This window comes from Manduca sexta, unplaced genomic scaffold (assembly GCF_014839805.1).
Source record: "Manduca sexta isolate Smith_Timp_Sample1 unplaced genomic scaffold, JHU_Msex_v1.0 HiC_scaffold_260, whole genome shotgun sequence".
Taxonomy (NCBI): domain Eukaryota; kingdom Metazoa; phylum Arthropoda; class Insecta; order Lepidoptera; family Sphingidae; genus Manduca; species Manduca sexta.
Genome location: NW_023593580.1, coordinates 1 through 8,482, shown reverse-complemented (window position 1 = coordinate 8,482; position 8,482 = coordinate 1). Strand labels below are relative to the sequence as shown.

General features: G+C 35.9%; 1 non-coding gene across 1 annotated transcript; it reads left to right on the top strand.

Moving 5' to 3' along the window:
- The first annotated feature begins 399 nt into the window (after positions 1-399).
- Positions 400-6,584, top strand: LOC115441593. The gene is made up of 2 exons (XR_005113616.1): positions 400-621; positions 3,473-6,584. It is a non-coding gene; the product is annotated as an uncharacterized LOC115441593 (transcript).
- The last annotated feature ends 1,898 nt before the right edge of the window (positions 6,585-8,482 follow it).

Here is an 8,482-nt window from a genome sequence, read left to right as displayed (position 1 = left end):
AGTACAGTATGTCGTTAGTATTTTATGCATGATATATTAAAGCTAATATGATGGCAACATCATCACGGTATCTGAAAAGTTTAATTCCTAGATATAAAACTGGGCCACTGTCACAGCGCACTACAAAAAAAAAATATCAGCTATTTTTAAAATCAAACTCGAAATGGAATTGACACCAGTCGCAGATGTTATTTCGTTTGTGGTCGCCGACGCCTAAATCCACTTAATTTAAAATGGTTTGGTATAGTTTGAGAAGTATTTTAAACTAGGTTACGTTGGCAACCTATGGCTATATTTGGTCACACTACCTTATATTATCGATATTTAGTATTAAATATGGCAACCCCGCTTATGATTGCGCGGTAAATCCTAACCATAGACAAGTGTAAACGGCAACTCTATGTATATTTTGTTCATAATATTACTAAAAAGTATTGTATTTCCCGAGGACTCTTGACATTTCTATAAATAAACCGGTATAAATTGGTAGGAGTAACCCTTGGTCAATCATTTGCTGCTATCGAATCATACGAGAAGTGCGCCAGACTTTGTTCCCGCAGTGCTAGTAATTGTGTTGTATTGTGCATATTTCAAAGTCTAAGAATCTCATTCAGCAATAATGTAAGTATTAATTATTTGTAGTGATATCAGTTTACAGGAACATTAGGGGGGTATTGTATAGGTTTAGAGCACAGTAGGTATTCTCGGTCGGAATTTTATCGTGTTGGATGTTATTATATTAAGGTTTGAGAAAATACGTGGAATAAGTGATTGATATAGACTGATAAGGCGACAATGGAAGTCTTTGAATAGCATATGGGATATATGTGCTGATATTAATTAATTATAATTACAAGTTAGTAATTCAGTCAACAAAGAAGTTCTATACAGTCATAAATGGTGACGTCTTGAACAAAATGTAAGTACCAACAATGACGTTTTACAAATAGACGCCAATACACTAACAAAATGGCACATAACAACGGCGCATCATTTGCTATAGTCACGTACCTGTACATATAATTACAAATTGGCTCGAAGAAGGAATAAAAAGATGCAGCATACATTCGTTGGAAAAGGATATATATACATCGACAGTTAGGTAACAACGTTACTGCCGCACGCTCATTGGCCGTCAAGTCGGGCAATTACCTTACTTTCGTCTTGTCGGTATTGAGCTCGGACAACGTATCTATGTAATAAAAACATCTTAGGTACCAATATTCAAATAAAAACAAGATATAACATGAAACAAAGGACGGTGGTGATCACATATAATATCAGCCCTGTATTATATACTTGCCCGCTGCTGAGCATGGGCCTCCTCTACTACTGAGAGGGATTAGGCCTTAGTCCACCACGCTGGCCTAGTGCGGATTGGTAGATTTCACACACCCTTGAAATTCCTATAGAGTTAAAGCAAGCAATAATTCACAAAGAATACACACATAATTATTTTTTTAGAAAAATCAAAGGTGTTTGCCCTTGGGATTTGAACCTGCGGATATTCGTCTCGGCAGACCATTCCACAACCAACTAGGCTATCGCCGATCACATATTACTTAGATAATACTTAGAAAGTATTCGATCCGACCTCTCGCTCGTTTACTACAAAAATTAAATGCGTTAATTCCGTACAGAGAGATCCCTTTGGATACTCTAACCTACTTAAATAAATAAAAAAAAAACACGTCGAATTGATAACCTCCTCCTTTTTTGAAATCGGTTAAAAACAAATTTATGTATGAGAAGGTTTGTGATGATGGATGTATGGATGATTGTTCCTCTTTTACGAAAAAAATACTTAACGGATTTGAATGAAACTTTACAGTAATATTGGTTATACATCGGAATAACAGATAGGCTACAATTTATAATGATTTTGTGTAATTTGGTCATAATATAACGACACATCAAGTAAGTCGGAAAAAAATTGCTATCTTGGCGTACGCTGCCTAAACCGTTGGAGTTATGCAAAGATGATGTACCGTAGTATTGTTTGTCTTAAATAGTTCTAAATAAAAGTCTGCGACAGTATATATCCATCTTTTATGTGGAAGCCACTATGACCAAAATAGTGAGCCATAAATATAATTAAATCGGATGCTTTTTTAACGGAACTATTAACTCATACACGCGGGCGAAGCCGCGAACAAAAGCTAGTAATATATATAATTATTATTAAAAAAATATTAATATGACAGGCTGGGAGTACCTACCTACATTATTTTTCAGAAAGAATTGGTTTTGGAATAATAAGATAAGAAGTAATTTGCAGTTCAAATTATTGTGGCACGCAGAGTTGAATCCCAAAGGGACATATACTATATCATCATCATGAGGTTTTATATTTTATGTCTAAGCTCTTAGCAATCCTCCTCCCATGTAGAGTTTAATTATTTTCAATTGTTCTGGGTAGTCTTGCTAATTTTTGTTGGCAGGCGTTTGTTAATAATTACTATTTACTACTATTATGAATTAGGCGTTGATCGCGGTTCCGATAGTAAGACCTTCCTCTGAATAAATTATGGATCCTCCTAGATGACGACGACGGGGACTTTGCATATTTTCTTAAACATCTTTTTTTTTTCTTTATTTCGCGGAAAATGTGTACCACAACTGCAGAGCCTCAAGGTGGGCGACTAAATGGTTATGTTGGGTTTGTCGGCCTTATGATCCAGGGTTAAGTCAAGTCAAGTTAAGGGATAGCTAGTAAACATCGGTCGGTCGCCGCGCCATGCTCATTTCCTAATACTATCATTAATAACAAATATTTTCACCAAACATCCTGGTTTTATTTTCTTATATTTAAAAAAAATTGTGCAGTTTAATGCGAATATGGAGTGTGCGTGAGTGTATTTCTGACTGAAGGTATGAAGTTGACGCTGCTACGAATTCTGTAAAGTAGTAAAAGTGGCATTAGGACACGTAAAATTGTTCGCAACTTTTTTATTTTACACCTACGGCGCAAGTAACTTATTGTAGTGTTATTTTCATGTAGATAAGTATGTGGTTTAATTTAGTAACGCAATGTCAAAATGACCCTGAGTAGGTATCGCCTTATGCACGATAACACACTTAAACTCCGCAATGGCCATCTTCGGTGAACTAGGGACGGCTGCGAGTTCCTCTGGCAGAAGATATTTCCATCCGCAACCCCCCCTGTACAGTTGCCGCCTAGAAGGTTCAAAAGCCTCCAGTCCACAGACTCCAGTTAGTCGTCTACCTGGCATATGACACTCTCCTTCCGCGAGAGGAACACCTCGCAGAAGCGGGCTGCCGCACGCTAGGACCTCCGGCTGTTGATCATAGATGCCATGGTCGCCAGTGAAACATTTTCTTCGACCGTCCATAAACATCTGCTATTCCGGATTTTTGATAAACTATGCTATCAGTATCTCTCATGCCGATTAAATTCTACATTTGAACTATATTGTTTACAATCAATTTTGTAATGTTTTGTTTGTTTCAGAAGTCAGCATGAGGATACAAAAATTTAACACATTGTTGGCCAAAGAGTCGAAGCCGCATGTCCTAAAAAACTGCAGTCTCGTTATAGACGCACAGAACTATTTCTATGAAATGTACAAGAAAAGTGAGCTTTCGGCTAATTACGGCTGTGAAAGTAACCATTTTGCGAATTTCTTGAAAAATGAACTCGGCAAGTTTATCAAAGCCAATGTAAAGTGTTACTTTATTTTCAAAGGAGGGTCGAAAGATATCGAAAAGCGACGCAATAAAAAAATGACTCAGTATTACGGAAACTTTGTATCGACAGTGTTCATGAAAACTATTTGCAGACAGGTGCTGGAAGAGATGGGCTTCGACTACGTTATATGCGAATTGGAAGCCAAGGAGCAATGTGTCGCGCTCGCTAACAAACTGAAATATCCAACCATGAGCAACGACATTGAAGTAGGCATCTTAAGTAATTCCTACATCAATTATTATCAAGTTTCTTTCAATCCTACCACGAATGGCATTCAGTGTAAATTGCTACGATTTAGCAATTTCTTAAGAAAATATAAATTAACTATAGAGAAGTTTTCCGTTTTATTTTGGTTACCGACACAACAATTTATCCCGAAGGATTTTTCGCTGACTTTTTGAAAAGATTTGAAGTACGAAATCAGCTTGCTGCTCAATATGAAATAATACTTCGATGGCTATCAAGTCAATCAAAAGACGAAGCTCTTAATGAAGTTACAAAAACATTCAAACCGAAAGAAAGGAATGATATCTTACTAAAAGAAAAGGATATATTAAATGCGCTTCGCACTCCACCGTCACTCGGTATACCCTATCATTACTTCTTTAACAAACAACAGATCCACATTACGCCTAATGATCTGCAGTGGTTCGAGAAAGGCATAGCTTTAAGATACATCGCCATACCGTATATAAACTTGTACACCCAGGGTATTATCGATGGTGGTTGGGCATTTCATGACCGTTCAATGCCTGATGCACTCCTGTTTTCTGCGGACATCATCAAGTATGCCCTCAACTTATTATCCAACTACAGCAGAGACTCTTTCCAAATTGAAAGAGATAATGGCGAAAGTATTAAAGTTAGCACGAAAATGCCGGATGTTCCAAAACCAGATTATACGGTCAGCAACGTCATATTCGAGGACGGTTGGGATCGCGTCGAAAAGCTTCGTTTATTGGAACATTTTTATAGGCACACTATCAGAGGTGCCAAATGGGAATTCTTGCAAGCATTGCCGTGTGAGGCAAGATTGTTGATGGTGGCTCTGGTCTACATGGCGCAGAAGCACGACACGTGGGGGGAACGCGAGGCGTACAGCGTGCTGCTGTCGTTCGCGGTGCTATGCAACGACGACATCAATATGGAAAAGCACGACCGCGACTGCGCCCTTCTAGACCTCACTCAAAATTACATGACGGAATGTGAAATTGATAAAACGCTAGTTTACCCCATGTTCCAGTTCCAATACTGTCTCGAGCATATGAATTATTTGAACGCGCTATGTGGTTTCCAATACAAAGCTACAATTTACAGCAAAACCAATAACAGCAAGTTAATCTATAATGTTCTGAAGAAGTTAAATGAGTCCGATGTTGATCCACTCGCACAAATATCCCAGATTTTGAAATCGGCGCCGACTGTTGTAAACTTTATAAAGAAGCTTGTAGACACAAACAAAAGAATCATGCCATTTAAAAATTTATTGTAAGGTAATGAAACCCTCGGAGGCGCACAATTTTTTAAATCTTCATAAAATCCTTTAATAAATAATATAAGAGAAACCTTTGATTAAATTGCAACATAACTACATATTATAAATTTAATATTAAAAGAACTAATAAATAACGTCAGTATGAACAAATAACACCTAAAGCATAGATAGTGGGCCTTGTTAGGAACCGGGCTATCTTCAGTTTGTCGATTGATATATCTCAATTCGCTAAATATACATCTTATTGTTTAGGTCATGTTCACATTTCGTTAAGGATCTAAATATATCATGATATCCTGTTCCAACAATGCCCGCCCTCGGATATTGAAGCGACTTAATACTAATTGTATTAAATATTATTGTGCTAAGAAGTTTTTAAAACCATTTTTTTTTTATTCTATTTAGAAGTATTTTTTTATGTTCTTGGGCTCACCATTTCTCGGGCTGTATTTACACCCATACTGTTACAATATTTTGTATAAAACATTTACGAGTTGATTACGGTAGTTTACGATTAAGTTATATCTATCTATGTATCATTGAATGAATCAATATTTTTTTATTTTATATAAAAAATACATTTATTACATAAAATTTAGTATAGCGGTGGGAGAATTCATTTTTGTAATATACTAGCTTTTGCCTGCAGCTCAGCCCGCGTGTCAAGTTTTTCCGGCATAAAAAGCAGCACTAGAAAGTAGTACAGCTTCCTATTAGTGAAAAAATCAAAGTCAGTTCAGTAGTTCTTGAGATTTGCGCGGTCAAACAAAGATAAAAACTTAACTTTTTATAACAAGATTAAATCAATGTTACTAAAATTATCATGAACAAGCTTTGTCTATGGGTATGTTTTTCGTAGGTAACCTATTCAGCTATTTTAGTTCATAAAAACCAGATATTAAAACAATATAATTATCACCTTTAACGCGGGTTGAGACGGAGGCAAAAGCTATTCATGATTTATATGTTATATAAAAAAAAATATTCAAGTAAAATAAGGCTACAGAAGATAATTGCCAGTGGTTTCCACATTACGCTGAGCCTGTGTTTTGCGAAACGAATTATTATTATATAAATGATTATAATTTGATAAGCGTAAGTTAGTGAGCATTTATATTTTGTATTCGTGTGTATAAGTTAAGAATAGAGTTAATGTGAGATTATTCTTATAACTACTGCTATTGTACATTACAGTGATAGACAGCAAATAATACAGTGACATCGCTGAAGTGATGATATTCACTGCCTAGGACTGTTTTATTACTGTACTATTTTCTAGGATAACAATCAGATTGTCTTCAAAGAAACGTATGTCCATTACAATCCAATTGTTTATATTGACTGTTAAAAATAAATTTAATAAATTTATAGTAATCAAAATTATTTTATCATTTCACTACCCGAGGCTAGACCGACTATATTTGCCATAGGGGAAAATTAAGTGCTTATACTATATAATTAGGGGCCGTTCCAGTATTAAAATTAAATGCTTATACTATCTAATTAGGGGCCGTTCAATAACGCAATTTGGAGGGGGGGGGGGGGTCTTGTAAAACTTTACGATACGTTACAGGGGCGGGAGGGGGGTCTCCTACAAAGTTATGTAACATTGTTTTTTTTTTTATTTTAAATCAATAACGAAGGGTATTTTAGCGATTTTCCGGTATTTTGCGTGGAAATAATTGTGAATAATCCAAAAAAAAATTGTCACTTTAGAGTTACATAACTTTTGGAGGGGGCCTACATGAAAACGTTACGGCGCGTTACATGGGGAGGGGAGAGGGTCAAAATTGCGTTACGTAATACTTTAACGACCCCTTAGGTAAGCTTTCGTGAAAGGTGAATGGGGCGGGACGCCGACGCCACACTGGCGAGACGTGAACAGTTGTAAATTGTAATTTTCTTATTTTTCTTTATTTATTTCCACATACAACAATTTTACGGGTAATATACCCAATAGAATAGTTTTGTACACTAGTTACTATAATATTTTATTATTAGTTTCTATTACATAAGTGGCCGATGTGAATCCCGTCAAAGAGTATGCAAATATATTAATCTGGTTGGACAAAGCATTGAGCACACGCAGCGTGCATGCCGTAATGAGTATGACGCCGCCGCTCTACATACCTATACAAGTTTATATAGTAAGTTACCTAGAGTAAACACAACGTTACGTATGAGAATGATATAAGTATCCTATCCATAGACTTATAGATAAGATATATTACTCCCGTACATTTTTTGTTTTATATTAGCGTTACTATTGTAGAAAGGCATCTTGGTTACGGCCGCAAGTGCTGCCCAGGTAATACAATTACGCTACGATTGCAGTACTGAGGTCTCGGGTGCGTGTGTATAAATAATGAAATACAGATTTTTGTCTTTTTTTTTCAGGTTTCGAATTAGAAAATAGCTTGCGGTAACTTAAAAAATGTTCGGTGTATCTAAAATCTATACAGATTTTTCATGTTATATACAGATTAAACTTGACAACCTGGCAAAACCGTAACAAATAGGGCGCCAATGTCGGGTCGTCGTACTGCCGCGTCCGTTGTTTGACAAAAGCTGTGTCTTCGTAATTACATTTTATATACTGCATTAATTGAAGGACAAATTGAAACATAATTATATTACGTTCTATCATAACTAGTTTTCGCTCGCGGCTTCGCTCACGTGAAGGAGTTTTCTGGGATAAAAGTCCTGCTTTATATTTTCCTGGGATAGAAAGTAACCTATAACGTTCCCAGAGTCTTAAACTATCTCCATACTAAATTTTATAAAAATCCTTTCTATGGGTTTTAAGAAAATCGATAACATAGACAGAAAGTAATGTATGACAATATTTATCGTTTACCGAAGATTGTAAAGTAAGCTTTATAAACATTGGGACTAAAAAAAACAAATTCGGTAAAATCTGTTTTAATGTGTAATGTTCGCATTAACTTATGAAAGAAACCTTTGTCGAAACGAACGAAGTCGAAAATATTTACAACATCAGTTTTGATACATGGAACGGAACTAAAACCGTGACTGTAATTTTTTTTAACAAATTACCATACGCTTGCATTAAGGATATTGTTTTCGGCTTAAAAAGCATGGCCACAGTGTGATCTGGCTCAGAGCATATTGATATATAATTTGAAACTGGGTTTTCTATAGTGGACTGTATATCTTGGACAATAGAATTCATATCAATTCGTGGTTTGTTTTGAAGTATGGGTCTTTGGTTACATGTAGTGATTCATCCAATATATCTGAAGCTTTTACACATGGTA